The sequence below is a fragment of the Periplaneta americana genome, chromosome 8 (genome assembly GCF_040183065.1).
Source record: "Periplaneta americana isolate PAMFEO1 chromosome 8, P.americana_PAMFEO1_priV1, whole genome shotgun sequence".
NCBI classification, from domain to species: Eukaryota; Metazoa; Arthropoda; class Insecta; order Blattodea; family Blattidae; genus Periplaneta; species Periplaneta americana.
Genome location: NC_091124.1, coordinates 158,959,787 through 158,976,557, shown reverse-complemented (window position 1 = coordinate 158,976,557; position 16,771 = coordinate 158,959,787). Strand labels below are relative to the sequence as shown.

General features: G+C 36.9%; 1 long non-coding RNA gene across 1 annotated transcript in view; it reads right to left on the bottom strand.

Annotated features, from left to right (window-relative positions):
• The window catches only part of LOC138705195 (uncharacterized), a 166,454-nt gene extending 152,052 nt beyond the window's left edge, over positions 1–14,402 (bottom strand). The window contains exon 1 of the long non-coding RNA XR_011333656.1: positions 14,385–14,402. This is a non-coding gene — a long non-coding RNA (uncharacterized lncRNA). The remainder of the gene's footprint in view (positions 1–14,384) is intronic.
• Between the last annotated feature and the right edge of the window lie 2,369 nt (positions 14,403–16,771).

Here is a 16,771-nt window from a genome sequence, read left to right as displayed (position 1 = left end):
AGTCTTTGGTCGACTATTCTGGAACTGGAAATTTATTTGTACCGGTAGTGAAGTTCGAATATTTGAAACTGAAAATTGGTTTAATCACACCGTAAAATTTCTCACATTCTTGTACGTGAACCACGTTTGTTAAGATAATGGTCGTGCTGTAAAAACGCAAATGAATTACAAGCAAGAGATGAAGAATACAGGCTTAAATATCAAAAATCTGGTTTGAAATGGAGTCTAACATTCTGCATTTTAACGGTAAATAAATAGGCCTGTTGCGTTCATGAAAACAGGCAAGAAATCTCACAATACAGTAAGAAATCTCACAATACAGTACAGACTGATTTCCAACCTATAAATATCATCAGGACCTAAGAAATAGGGCCTACAGGATATTGGCTCTCCCTTCCTTTTTCATATTTAGTACTAAATTGTAAATTAAGGAAAACCTGGCTAATTTCAATACACCCTCTTATTTTAGCACACTCGTCTTTCTGTTCCTCCTCCTCGCCTTTCTGTTCTTCGTCTTTGTTTTTCTGGACTCCTCATTCTTCTGTGCTTCCTCCTCTTAATATTACTCCTCGCTTTCCCTTTCTTCTTGTTTTTCTGCTTTTTCTCTTAGATTTTCTGCTCTTCCTCCTCGTACTTCTATTCCTCTTCCTCTTTTTATTCTTTTTTCTCGTCGTTCTGTCTGTTTTTGTATTACTGTACTTCTGGACTTATTGTTCTTCCTCTTAACCTTTTCATTTTTTCTCGTCTTTCTGCCCTTCCTCTTCGTCTTTCTTTTCTTTCTCTTCGTATTTCTGTTCTTCCTGCTCGTCTTTCTATTCTTCATTCTCATTATTCTGTGCTTCCTCTTAGTTTTTTATTCCATCTGCTCTTTATATTCTTCCTCGTAACCTTTCTGTTTCTCCTCGTTTTTCTTTCTTTTTCCTCGAGTTTCTGTTCTTCTTTATCATTATATTCTCTCTCCTTTCCTTTCTGCTTTTCGTCGTCTTTATATTGATCTTTCTAGTATTTCTGTTCTTCCTCATCTTTCTGTTCTTCCTCCTCGCCTTGTGTTGTAAAAGCATTTGTCTTGAGGTGAGGAAAAGAACAGTGATTTTTAAGTATTTGAAATTTATATTTTCCTTTATAGTTGTAGAGACAAGAAATATCTGCCGAAACTACCGACAGTGAGTGTGATAGTACCATTTCACAACGAACACTGGAGCACACTTCTGAGAACTGTGGTCAGCGTCATCAACAGGTCACCAGAACATCTCCTCAAGGAAATAATTTTAGTTGATGACTTCAGTTCAAAAGGCAAGTGGTATAGGTTCTAAGTATAACTACCATATCCACAGACCCAAACAGAGAAATGAGGCAGCTTAAGTCAAAATCTGTGCTTCAGTGGCTGGCGATGATAATATATTTGAAAAATATTGGAGTGCAAGAGATCAAATGACTTTATTGTCAAATGCCTGGCATTAGAAAACAACAACAACATATTTATATCACCATATTTGTTCCATGACGTTATTATTTATTACAGCCTTAGCTATGATATTACCAGCTTCCTTAGAAATGAGGTCCTCGGTCTTTATGGAGATATTTATATTATGACTGTTCTAAGTGAGAACAGATTGTTGAAGATAATTCTCGGTGTCGGCAAACAAAACCTAGTCATTTCCGAAGAGTAATGTGTTAAGGGATTTTTTTATAAAAAATAAGTACGTACATCTATACAATTTACGTTAAATGCTATTATCTTTTAATGGAGTAACAATATTTATGAATGGAATGAAACAGAAGTGTCTGTTTCTTGACCAATTTTTTTCTACAACAATGTAAAACATTTCTTAAGTTGTTCAAATATACCTATTACAGTGCAAATAAAATATTTATAAACCTAAGAACACCAGCCCTACTGATGACATTCAATTTTTTCTCAAGAGAAGAAAATAACATGTAAGCAAGTGTAGCTCAATTGGTAGGGAGTTGGATACGTACTGGAAGATTCCGAGTTTATTTCCGGATTGTGACGGGATTTCTGTCGTTTCCAGAGCTTCTAGAATGGTGACGATGTCCACTCAGTCTTATACGAAACTGAGTATCGGGACTTCCCGGGATGAAAGTTTGGTTGAAGCGTTGTGTCGACCACACCTGCTCATTCTAGTGTCGTGGTCAAGAAAATAAAGAGCCTTACCTTCCTATCCACTATGCGCTTTCATCGGTTTGTTTCTAAAGAGGATACATTTAACTTTTTTTACATGTAAGGAAAGATGAAACAGAATACCAGCTACATTGTTTCTGTACGTAACAATGCTGAAGTAGGGATCTGCTCTCGTTTTACAGTTGGTTATGCCGTTCTCGAGTTTGAATATAAAGCCCGCATAAGAGTTGCGGCTTGGCTCTGGCATTAAGCGCATGTCCCTAGGGACCGCAAGACCCTCTCATCTTCTTACCGCACCTTTGATCTCCCCATTGAAACTAAACAGGGCTGTCCATTTGGTGCCAAGTGTAGATCTCTGTTTTAGTGAAAGTTTATTCCTGGTTGACCAAATTTGATTTACATCTTACTCTCTAATAAAACTAGACTTTACCTTTTTTGTTTCTCTCTCTCTCTCTATGAGGGCGGGAGGAGATCATTCCATGCACCGCGACCTGAGGTCTATTGTGCGCCCCTGGGATGAGTTGCATGCCCACCGACGTCACCTACACCAAACTAACCTAATCGCTAACACCCTGAGGACCAGTCCCGCCGTCCTTCTAAACCAGTATACCATTCCACGCCATTAGCCCCCCCTCAAACGGTCTGAGTTGTAAGCTCTCTCTCTTGTCTACTCAACTATCTGAGATATAAGCTCCCTCTCCCGTCGGGAGGGGAGTGTGTTCCACTGCTGGCCACCAACTATCACAGCTTGACATATCCACGGAGGCCGGCCGAGAGTGTCAGCCGAGAGGGCCGCCGCAGGAGCGATCTGAAAACCAAGTAAGACAACCAGAATGATGAGGAAAGGATGATAGGGGAGGAAAGGAAGTGGCGAGAATGAATGGGGTTCCATACACCTGATAAAGTTACCGGATATTCATCCATAGGAGTGAGGGAAAAACCCCGAAAAAACTTCGTCCAGCAACTTATCCTAAGCGGGGAATCGAACCCCAGTCCGCTGGGTTTGGGAGTGAAGACGCTACCACGAGACCACAGTGGTAGATAGACTTTATCTTTAGCATATTTATTTTAAATTTAATTTAATGTCATCAAAAAGTATACGAGTAATGGTGTACCTTCACATTGCTGTATATGTGTACTCACCACAACTGTGGAATAGAATGAGGGGTCCAGCACTGCGACCTGTTACTAACTCTTAAGCTAGGCACATTCCCAAACCCACATCCGCACATACAACTCTCCTCGTCCCTAGGCCAGCCCCCTCTGTGGGTCGCCAGCCAGAGATCGGGGAATGCTATGGAATGATGACGATATGGGGAAATGATGACGGAATGATGTAGATGCCTAAAATAGGGAACAACGGGAGACTCTCGATAAAACCCCAACTGTGACCATGTAGTATTAGTAGTAGTATTTATTTAACCCAGTAGAGATAAGGCCGTCAGGCCTTCTCTGCCCCTTTAACAGGGGATTACAACTATAATATGAGAATAAAATTACAATTTATATTAAATCTGCCACAAGTGTGAACAAAAAATCCCATGCCTCACCTGGACTCAAACCCGGGCCACTGAGTGATAGGCTGGAATTCTGACTACTCAGCCACTGCAAGCGTCACCAGAACTATACATACATTCTTACATATTGTTGTCAAAGCATATACTTGCTATTGACGTTCTGACGCATTTAAGCCTTAAGATACTCTAACTATAGTTTAGCTATTATGCAAGGTGAATCGTAATTAATGTCATAATTGTTATTCTTTGAGATATTTCAAACTAAAAAGTTTAATACAGTTTAGCTCGCTTTGGTTCCTTTTCGAGATAAAATTGTTTTATATGAAACATATTTTCATAGCGTGTTTTGGGAAAACACTTGATTCAAGTCTCACTCAATATGTACATTCAGTTCAAGAGAACAGTGTATTATGATCAAACTTAGGATCCGAGACAACTTAAGAATGAAGTGAAGTTACAGTGCAACGGAGTACAAATGGAGTGGAGCGGCCCGTTGCGTTTTGTTTACCTGTACACTAGTGTACAATCCGGTTCGTGATCAGAGGCACAGTATTCTTCCGTCTCTCCCTACGAAACGAACTCAGGCCATGACAGTGCATTTTCAATTCCCAGTGAGCAGTTCTTTCGAACTAGTTGCATGTATGTACATGTAATTGTAATTCTAACGCCTTCAACATCGCCGAAGGACATGAAAACTTGTGAGGTATGTATCCTACTTCATTTTCCACCGTCACTAGATTGTACTATTAACATTAGAATATAACGCAGCACAGTGACGTCGTTGTTTATATTCACAGTATGTCTGTCTGCTATGTTCAAGGAACTCTGTAGTCAAGTTGTACGCACATTGGTTGTTAAAGTGTCCCGGATCCTAAGCCTGATTATGATAATAAGTGAGTGAAAGAATTTTAGTTTTATCCTTAACCGTGCAGAAATTTGATCCGAACAAATGCAGTATTTTAAAATTTCTTTTCAGAACGGAAAGTTACATTTGTATTTTCCACCCACATAGTAGGCCTAAGGCTCTCTGTCTACGACTGAACAGGAGGGAGAAGTTTCAGAGAGAACTCATTGATCATAGCTTGCCACTGATAAAACAGTGGAAGCTATTCTTCACAACATTCTCCAGATGTTAAAGAACATGAATTCATATTCACCTATGCCTAACTAAACAATGATGAAAGATTGATAGAGCGGAGAAAAATTCTCTCCGATATCATCGTCACAAGAACCTGCATCAACATCATCATCATCATCACGATCATTTTCACCATCATTACCGTCATCATCATCATCATCGCAAGAAGAAGACGAAGAAGTAGAAGATGAGGAGAGCAAAACGTCCTGCTGGACCTGGTTCAGGTCAGTATTTCGTCGCATTTTTAGATGTAGGAGGCTTAGGGGGCGTAGGTAGTTATAAATTGTATGTCTAAGGGCCAATTTTAGAAAGATCGCCCTTGGCGTGTTCTTATATTTCGTTCTCCACTTGTCCATACTTAAGCAATTCTGTTACATTAATATTAAATTATGTGGACTCCTTAATGTCACCAATCATTTAATCTTTCATTTTGTTTGGCGGCCTTTTTCTTTATGTGCTAAAAATGTGTCTAAATCTCACGCTCCATCCCTTGCTTGCATTTAATGTGGCGGTAATTAAGCGCGTGTGATCGCATTTTCCATTTAATTCTTTCGTTTCCCGATAGGCACATCATGCTTAGAAATGTTTGGAGCTGTGTATTATGAGTTATTCACATTTTTATGGCCAAGTAACAGGAAAGGGGTGTACTTTCTTCTTGGTTCTTATTTTTTTTACACTTCCGTCCCAAGAAATCTCTTTGGTACTTTGTCTGAAATTACATTAAGAACTCCGCCCTAGCTTGCCTTTTAATAGGGAAACATGATAAAACAATTTGAAATATTTTTTCTAAACTCAATGTTTGATGGTAAAATCATGACCGCTTAATCAAGCCGAACAATCGAGGGCTCAGAATAAAAAGGTTCTATCTACTGTTTTGTAAATTTTACAGAAGAGCATTTTTAAGTTTGTCTAGAAATAAAATCAAAATGGAAAATATTTGTAATGACTACTCCGGTTTGTAGCTTCGTAAATGAGCTGTTTATTATTTCGTGAATCTAAAATGTTCGGAATAATATTATTTTATGTTGTACTGAGTTGAAATAAAATTGTTGTTTTGAAATAGAACCTTGTGTTTCCAAATTGTTGCATTTTCAGTTTCAATCTTATTTTCATTAACATAGTAAACAAAAGGAATCGGTTTTTTTTTTTTCAGATATGTTAAATTCCCCATTTAGATCTTTTAACTTGAACTTTTACTTCGGAATATGTATGATAAGAATTTTCTTGTGTTGAATTTTAACGTACCTTGTTCACATGTTTCGACCTATTTTGGGCCATCTACAGAACTGGTCGTTGTTGGTCTAGGCGCTTCTTGTTTCCTGTGAGGGTGCGTTCGTAGTGTAGAGTCAAAGAGTGTATGTGTTTTGAATTTGAGTTGTGTGTTGAGAATATCGTTGGGGTGTGTTTTAGTGTGTTTGTATATTTCATATTGTTCTAGTGTGTTGAGTTTCTGGCTTTTTGGTTGGATGTGCAGTATTTCCATGTCTGTGTTGATGTCTTTTTAGGTGTGGTTGGTATTTGCGGTGTGTTCTGCATATGTGGAGGTGTTTTGTAATTTTGTTATGGCTGTGATGTGTTCTTTGTTACGTGTTTGAAATGATCTGCCTGTCTGTCCTATGTAGAAGTTATTGGAGGTGTTACATTTGAGTTTGTATACGCCTGTGTGGTTGTAGTCTATTTGTTTATTTGAATTTTTACTTAATTTTTAAAAATTCCTATAAGTGAATTATTAAATTCAAAGAGACTGCTGTTTTAATCAAATGCGTATACTAATATTGTATTGGCATATTAAGACTCGTTTGGAAAGAAGACAAACACTGTGTTTAAATGTATTACGTACATGAGAGAAAATTGTTGTCAACTACTTTTTGAATATGTAAAATGGTTAAATAAGCATATTTTACAAAAAATAAGTTAAGATTAAATTAAAATTGAATCGACATATCACACTCTTTTTATTAAAGTACGACGTGTCTATTGCATGTAGACGAAAAACTATCGTGTCATTATATATTACGAATCAACTCAATAAATCACAGATTATGTACTTAAATGTGTTAGGTAACTCGGAGTATAAAAAATACAGTGTAAATTTATAATTGCATAATTTGCATTAAAGATAAGTCATATGGTTGAACAGCATTCTCTTTGAACTTTTTAACTTGAAATTTTTATAAATGCACGAAAGGGAAAAAGTAATAAAATATAAGAAATCATAATTTCTCACTTGGTTTCTATAAAGGTTAACATAACTCATCTTTGCAAATAATTTTGTTGGTCTAATTAAGATATCACTTGTAAATATCCAGTATTGTTAAGAAAAATATACAGAATTGGGATTAACATGCTCGCTTCTAAATATCATTTTCAAGGGGTTGACTTCTTTCAGGGGTTTTTTTAGCCTACGTTCATTATAAACAACTCATTTACGAAGCCAGCTGCCAGGAAGTCAAAAAATAGACAGCAATGGCAAGGGAAGTTTTTATGAAAAATATTCTCTCATGTTTCTATAAAAGTACCTCTAAAATTGATTCTTAAGATGTATTCCTTTAAACATTTTGAAAACGAATATCAAAATTTTGCTACAGCAGTTTTAAAGAATGTGTTTTTAGGAATAAAACGAGAAAGAGGTTTTGAATTTACCTTAAAAATGGCCGATAGATATTCACTGTGGTTAACTACATGGCCGTGGTACTTTGCCCCCCCCCCCCCCAAGATCTCTGCTCCAATTTTCTTTTTAATAATCTCGAATTTAAGGTCTTGCAGCAATGATATTTCTACATAAAAACAAATGAAAAATGGTCATCAAATGGGAAGAAATTCAATTTATACGGCCATCTCCCCTTAAAAGTAAGATTTACATGTATCGGAAGTAGTCTATGCAGGACACTGACAGCTTGTGTATGGGTGGGAGAGGGTCTCTCGGCTCCACAGGTAAAGAACCCTGGCCTCACACCACTTCTACACAGCTGACAGTGATTGACAGGCCAGTTAGGGGAAGTTGTCTTGCTGAAACTTTCAGCTGTTGCCACGTTTGCTCTTGGCTGGACTCTTTAAATGTATTTTCTTTTGCAAGTGATTGGATTCTTTCAGTGTACCGGTGCTTTCTATTTACGAACAAATTAAATCAGTTGAATAATAATAATAATAATAATAATAATAATAATAATAATAATAATAACAATAATAATAATACAACAGGTCATCACCGATCATCAAGCGGTGAACATGCCTGTCATTATATTAAGAAAAGTAAACTATCTGTTGTTGTGCCATCGTGCATTGAAATATATATGCTATAGGCTAGGCCTGACTTATTTAGTAAGCAAGATTAGGATCTATTATAAGTTATTTGCTACACAAAAATAACACTGACAACTGTGATAAGGTGCATTGTCACATACTATTACAGAGGAGTCCTGTAGCATTTTCAGGACACTTTTTTCGAACTACTCTTCGAAAACTGCAGAGTTCATATCAACTACATCTACCAACAACGAAAGGAAGTTTACAGCTGACTGCAATTAAAGAAAAAGTCACGCTCTTTTGACACGGAATATTTTTCGTGCGAAACAAGATGAAAGCGATCCCATGGACAACAAATTCTGGCAAAAACACATTCTACTACTATGCAGTAAAACAACCATCTTACAGCAGTCGTTGAAAATGATTTGGGAAGCAATAGAGTCATATTCCCCAACAATAGCCACGAATGACAAGAATCAAAACACGAAGATTATCTACACTTACCTCATGAAGGAAAATGTGCAAATTCCACGTATCGTGAAAAAGTTTCCAAACCAAAGATGGGGGAATATATGGCGCAATATGCATATGGCGAACATCCCGACTGCATGGAAGACAACAGTGTATTGCTATCTCAACCAGATTATACCAACTGAAGAAAAGAGACATCGTCATAATTTAACAGATTCCCCTGCCTGAAAAATGTGTGGTTAGACACACTGAAACATCGTGTCACAAACTGTGGTGCTGCGAAAACCATATGGGAAGCAGCAAAAGCTTTACTAGTAAAAATATGGCCAGATTCGCAACTACATGATTGGTTCCAAACATTATTGGTATTAGACCCACCAACAAAACGAAACAAATTTGTAACTGTATGGCTTGCTTCAGGTTTCCTGCACTACCAGTTGACAAAGCCCCTACACAAAATCGAAGAATTCATACAAATGTTGAAAGAAGAGGCTGCCAGACTGGAAACGAAGGACGTCAAGTTATCCCAAATACTAAAAGAACTCAGACTATTAGAATTGAATAGATAATAAGATGAAAAGAAATTTCATGGGTTAGGTAGCAAACATTATGTTCTACAATTATATTGGTTTGGTTGTAGTAACTCTTAATTTTCTATACAGTATAACATTTTAAAACAATTGTGACAGGAGACTGATTAAATGGACTGTGCACTACTCAGTTTCAATAAGTGTGTCGCTCTTTCCTTTTAGTTTAGTATAATGTAAATATTGAGAAAATAGAGGGATAATCATGTGTATTAAAAAAAAAGAGTTCAATAATGATACAATTGAATGTGTGTAACTAGGTGCATCTGATATTAAGTGATATATTTGTTAATATGATGTGACAGGAATTATATGAAGTGATAAATGTGATATACTCATATTAGGATACCCTGAATTGAGATATCGTAATATATTAATGATAATATAGGTTGGCAATTTTTGTGCTAATATTTAATATTATGTGCTATACTTACTTCAAAATGGTGTGCAATTATGGTGTATAATTAGGTTAAAACAAGTTGACTTATTTGTAGGCTGTGACTTAATGTACGGCAATTACAGTTGAATAAGATGAAATAGGATGAGAGTGATTGTTTTGTATTTATAGCAATGCAATGGGATCAGAAAGAAGAGAAACTCGTTGTAATGTATTGTGATCTCATTAGGGTAATGATGATGACTATGTGTCATGTAAAGAATCAAATTAATGAGATGTTATAAGATAATAATTTGTAATGAATTAAGTTCTTTCTATTTCGATGTACCATAATGTGAGGTCTTTTAGTTTAATATTCTGTAATGAAGTGTGAGGCAGCTAAAATAATGTGAATGAAATAATATGGCTGCATTTCAATTTACGTATATGATAAATTGCATTTAGAAGTAATCAGATTAATATTGTGATGTTAAAATATTGTGCCAGATTGAGATAATGCATTGTGAGTGTAATATTATCTGTATCTATTAATGTAACAATAATGAATTGTTGATGTATTATTTACCAAGCTTAGTGTACTGTAATTAGAGGAATTTAGGTAAAGTAAAGTGAAATATTATAGTGCATAAAAATCAGCATGATATGATTTACGAATAATATAATATAAGGTATACGTATGTTATGATATAAGGTGCTACATCAGGTAATGTTATGTTTTTATATTGCATGTTTTCTGTTCATATGGTTTGATATTATGTTTGGTTTGCCTTCATGTTCATATGGTGTGATGTTCTACATCAGGTATTGTTATTTTTATATTGCATGTTTTCTGTCCATATGGTTTGATATTATGTTTGGTTTGCCTTCATGTTCATATGGCATGATGTTCTACATCAGGTAATGTTATGTTTTTATATTGCATGTTTTCTGTTCATATGGTTTGATATTATGTTTGGTTACCTTCATGTTCATATGGTATGATGTTCTACATCAGGTACTGTTATGTTTTATATTGCATGTTTTCTGTCCATATGGTTTGATCTTATGTTTGGTTACCTTCATGTTCATATGATATGAAGTTCTAGATAATTTTAAAATGTCTCTGGTTTAGCCTCTATTTTTGTACATGGTAGCATTTGTATGCAGTGAGTTGTCATATGTGCAATTTATTTAAATATTAATAAATGTGAAACTGAAAAGAAAGACGTAATCAAAACGTAAGGTAGTTGTTACTGCAACAGACTCGAAAATCCAGTAATGATGACATGACCTGAGCTCCAGTTTATTTGTCATGTGAATATACACCTTATTCTCTGTTGTTTACTCTATAGGACAGCGTACAAAGTCTGTACACTGACCTCCCCCGCTCTCTCTACTTGCTATGCTATACTTTGGGTGCACCTAACTTAACGACAAACGTCCTAGATGTCTCAGCTTTAGTCATTAGCATCGAATATAATCTTCCGTTTACCTTGTATGGATGTGATGAATTAGTTAATTTTGAAAAAAATGTCTACCAAGCAACTTAATTTGTACAACTATTCCTGATCATTCAAAGAATCTGCTAGCAAATTGTTTTGGTCATTCAAAAGTGAAGAAACTTCCGTTCGAATTTCAAGTAAACGGGACAACGCTTTAACATGCGACAACCATCGCACTTCTATGTGTAATAACAATGACTTGTGTAGGCCTATACTCCCCATATCTTCGCACAGAATACTGAGTAGCTTACACTGCAAAGGTCGTGCCTTAACAAAGTTGATCATTTTGACGACGTTGTGTAGTACTTGCTTTAATAAGGCTGGAATTTTTTTCGTTGCGAGAGCGTGTTGGTGTAGTGCACAATGATTAAATGTGCAGCTTTTTTTTTTTTTTTTTTTTAAGCTTTCTTGATCATTGTAACAGCGCCAGAAACAGGACCTACCATGACCTTTGCGCCATCTGTGCACACGTGAATGCAATTGTCTCAAGGTTTTCAATGAAAATTCAGTACCGCTTGTAGAGAATGGCACTGGCTTGCAGAACAAAATATCTTCATGAAAGGACCTGAAAATTCGTACTGCCCAAACGTCATTAATACAGATAACCCGGCAACGTCCGTGGTTTCGTCAAGTTGCAGCCAAAATTTAATTGGACTGATAAGGAAAATTATGATATTTTTAACATCGTTTGATAGATTCTGTATTCCATTACGCACAGTGTTATTTGTTAAGGGCACACTGAGGATCAAGCTTGCATTTCTTTCGTCTACCATGCACTTCACTTCACTACCTTCACTAATAGTGGTTTCATAAGAGTTTAAGCAAGAGTGATGTTTACCAGGAAGAGCTAGTCATCACTTAACAAGTACGACGCTTCCAGTGCTTTCTCGTTATTTGTGTTTTACACGAGATAAAAATATTGTCCGAACTGCATGGAGTCATCAGTTTTTCTTTTAAAGTACCTAGTGTGCAGTTTCATTTGTGAAGTCAGGATGAGTTTCGAAATACCGTCTCTAAGCTTGGCAGGGAACATAGAACTATTGGGCAAAACTTTGTTACATATCTCACACTCTGGACATCCATCAGCAAACTCAGGGAATTCCATGTCAAAATATGAATCACAATATTTTCGTTTTTTAATTCCTTTCAGTACCTCTGCACTAACTTTCACTGACTCTGAAGCAGGATCATGTTCAACATATTCCGAACTCAATCTCGAGGAATTGGCATTATCTTCCTTTAAAGTAAGGTTACACCTGTTGTTATCCCCCTTTAACTGAGCACTGGTTGATAGCTGATGACTCTGGGGTATTACGGAGCCCGTCTTAAGCCAAAGTTCCATTTCAGCTGCAATCTAATTAACGTTCAGTATATATATTTTCTGAGGCAACATAACAGTGATAGATTGTAGATTCCACGTATCACGATTAACAAACGCTGCCTACTTGGTATATAAAACATAAAATAAATTTCGAGAATCATCGAGTACTTGGTAAGCAAGAAAAATCGAGATAGTTCCAATAACGAGTAGATCTATTATTGGTGCTTCCATCTACAAAGAAAACGTAAACTATTTTCTGAGAAAGTATTTTCACTTGATGGAAGTAGTTTGCGTTTTTCTCGCTAGAGACTAGATGGAAGCAGAAATTTTTGTCATCTTCATAACTACCGCGGACGAAGTCCCTGAGAATCATTCGCGGAGCCCTGGGTTCCGCGGAGCACTTTGGAAACCGCTGCCTTAGACTCAATAAGGGGGGCAAAGGCTAATTGGGATTTCCCGGTCTCTGATCGGGTCAAAAACCCTGATGGAACTGATATTTAACACTTGCAGTGAATTTCGGTGAAGTCCGGAGGGCCTAATTAGTCAAATCCACTCTCCTCACCTCCACGCTGGGGCCCCCTGGGATCTTTTAAGATGCGAAAGAGAGAGTGGTGTGCGGAAAGCAATGGGAAGCTTCCGCATATATATATATCCCAAGAAGAGAATCGATGATAAATATGGCATGATGAGTCTTTCCCTGGTAAAAAACTCCGGACGTAAACTATCCCCCCAATCGGATGTCCGGGTGGGGGATACTGGGGAAGGACATGTCATGACGAAACGCAATGGAGAGAAGAAAAGAAGATGGACAAGAATATGGAGAAGATGGACAAGAATATGGAGAAGATGTACAAGAATATGGAGAAGAAGGACAAGAAGATCGACTGCAGTGTGGTGTACGAACCCTCCACTTGTACCAGGTAATTTGGAAAGCTTGAAGGAAGCAATGAGAGGAATCAGAATGGATGTGATGGGAAAATCATTAGGGGGGGGAAATAGTGGTGGGTTGATGAGTGACGAATAGTGCTCGGAAGTTGATGAAATATTATTTTTTTTTCTTAGTCATCACAGACAATGCAGAATACAATATACACTCGTTTCACTTCATGACGAACCAATACAGCCTACTTTTACTTTGTGTTTATTTGCATTTTTTGGTCTTTTATTGTTTACTGGTCATTTTTTTTAGGAAATGTTCTACTTTATGTTGCATTATTGCCCTTCTTTTCTTTTGAACGGACTTTTTTTACGATGTAGTCGTAGTCTACATTCCAGAATCTACTGCAGATTGCGTCATGCAGGAAGCTTGTCCCCATTCAACGCAACAGTTGAGGAATAAGATTATCTAATATATCCTTGTTTCCTTAAATATTCATTTATTTCGGGGGGTATTCTTGCACATTTGCTTCAGTCTCTAGAAATATGTACTAGGTACAAATCGTTTACTCCAAAGTGTTTAATGCTTTGTTGGCGTGAAGACATTTCGTGGTAGACGAGTAGATTCTAGACATATAATTTATTCTTTTCAGTTGGAAATTTGAAAACTGTAAGATAATACTCTCACTTATAGCACTCTGGTAATTGCTGGTACACACAGGCATACAACATTTAGAAGCCATTTGTAAATAAAAAAATATGGATAAATTAATTCCATGTTTAATAAAAGTCTAAACTTCCTTTATTTCAGTTCCCTGAATTTATTTTTGTTTGAGGTTATACCTATATTAGAAGTATGTGCGTCATCTTTTGATTCCTTTTCAGACTTTACTTTTATGATTCACTTAATGGCAATAGTTTGGTGACGTACATGCTGTAATGCTACTGTCCGTCCGAGTGGTTATGTCACACGGTCGTCAAAATGAGGGAAATCACATGACACTTACTTAACAGGGCCCTTTTCTTCAAATTATTTTAAACAGAAGAGCCTAACACCTCAGTTACTAGCCCTTACAGAGGGGACAGGAGAAACTAGTGGGACAAACAGGGATGCGACATAACCATTCGGCTGGACAGTACTTATTTATCCCCTTCACAGTTAGCAATCAGTTTATTGCGAAGATTACAACTCAGAATATTACACTACCTTTCAGCTCGACTTGATACAACTGGCACCCAGCCTTCGAGCAGCCAGTACGCCGAGTGGGAGGAGAGCGTCAGGGTGCAGGGGCGGAGGAATTTGATGAACATAGACGTTCATCTTTTTCACGTCCTACACGAGGCAGACGGGGACTACAAAGGTACAGTAACTGTTCAAATTCTAAGCTATAATGGCGCACAAGCAGAGTCCGTGGACACGCAGCAGGGCGTAGCGTGCATGGATGCGGGTGATGCGTCGCAGCCCCTGAATTTTTCTGAACAAAAAATATATATTTATCGTTATTTACCGGTACTTTTTCGTGTGTATCGTGTTATACTTGTTACACGTAATAATGATAATTACTGTGTTATTTTAAGGTTACTTTCAAATTTTAAATGTCGCTGCTACAGCAATGGAAATATGTTACACGAAGTGACAAAGGCACGCGCCCGTGCCAATTTATTAACGGCGAGTTCTCACTCCCAAGCAGTAGCGTATGCTGAACCTGGAGTTTGGGTGTTCTGTTAAAAATATATAGTTGGTCTATCTCGCACAATTATTATAGGCCTAAGTGAAATATCGGGTCAACATTAACTGCCATTTTTAATATATAATTTAGTATTATTTATAAATAAAAACTATGGGACGGATGTTGATGACCTAAAAATCTACTTAAAATGATCATTAAAATGCCCTTAAACTAATGGAAAAATGACATAAAATTAAAAGAAAATGACATTTAAATATTATTCAAAGTACTCGCACCACAACTTCTTAAAAATTAATCACCTTGTTTCAATGACTGCCCTGCAAATGCCGGAGAAAGGAGGCAACTACAAATAACGTTATTCAAAATTGCATTATTTATGATCAAACTATAACCATGGCCAGCAAAATAACCTGTTTGAAGTTCCACAACCCGCTAACTATTCTACAATTTCATATTGTGAAATAGAAAAATGTCTAGTGTATTGTTCACTTTTTGTTTTATATTGTTGCACTAAATTCGGAAGTGGCGGGGTAGGTCTACTCTTATTCACTATATGTAATTTCTCTCCTAGTGGGCGAGAAGAGAATGGCTTTTGCAAAAGATATTTTACAATGTACATTTGCAAGTGCTATTATCATTAAATAAGTAATTTAAATTGTTCACCTGCGCTGGCACACAACTATGAACCCTAGTAAAACCTAAACACAGTAAATTCACTCACACAAACAGTAAACACATACGTCAAACACAATATTTTGTAACGCTATTGACAAGTTGAGCTGCCTGTATACAGGACGACCTGCGAGCTTGAGAGAAGCGAGTATCCCCACCATGCCACCTTGCGCGCGCAAAGAATTATAGCTGTAACTCTCAGCAGGAGATGTTCTTTTGTACGGACAGGACAGCCAGACCAGAACTCATCCCACTTCGTCAGGCAGAGCGTAAGTTTTAAAACGAAAGCCGTTCTGGGGATGGTGTGCACATTCAACCAGCAGGCATTTAAAATATTTAAATGGTGATAAATTAAAATTAGTCTTGAACTATATACGTCAACTTCCAATGATATTACCACGCACTTAAATTGTGATACATTAAAATTATTGTTGCATTATATAAAACAACTTAAAATAAAAAATGAGATTACCGAATTTACAGGGTGTCCAGCGCACACCTTGAACACCCGCAATATACGCCCCTGCTCCCAAGAAATGTGACTGTGTATGTCGCATCGGTAGGAGTATGTCAGAGCGAGGCAACGTCTAACTGCTGAGTGGAGGACCTGAGTGCAGACTGCAGAAAATGCAATAGGTTCGTTCCAACAAGCGGTTCATGGATCAGTTCATGTACGGTTCCTGTACCATCTTATGCGCATGCGCTAGTTGAGCATCTGGTATGGGATTGAAACTGGACTGGACGCTGTTGGAACGCTTTCGCGGATCGTTATGTACTAAATCCAGAGATGCTATAACTGTGATCATCTTTGCTAAGAATGGAATGCTTAATTATTATCGTTTCGCAACTAATTCTAATTGCATAAAATAGAATTTCGATCATTTTCTATAAAAAAAAATTACAAAAAATATGGAAGGCAAGAATTCCGCTAATTCAATGTCGTGTACTGGGGGACTCTCATCTAAAAATAATTCTTTTTTAATTAATATGTACGTTATTTTTTAATCAAAGCTGCATGTTGAAATTGTAATTAACTATTTCAATACCCAAATAATTTCCATTCCCTTTCTTTTTGGCGAAAATTTAAATTAAATCTCTAGTTTTATTATTCGTCTGCACTATCACTTTTCATCTTTAACCTCACTGATGTGAACAGTCGATCATGTCTTTCTTCAGTATCAAGGAGACGTTGGTACGCTTATGCGCATGTGCGTCTCGCGTACTCTTCCGT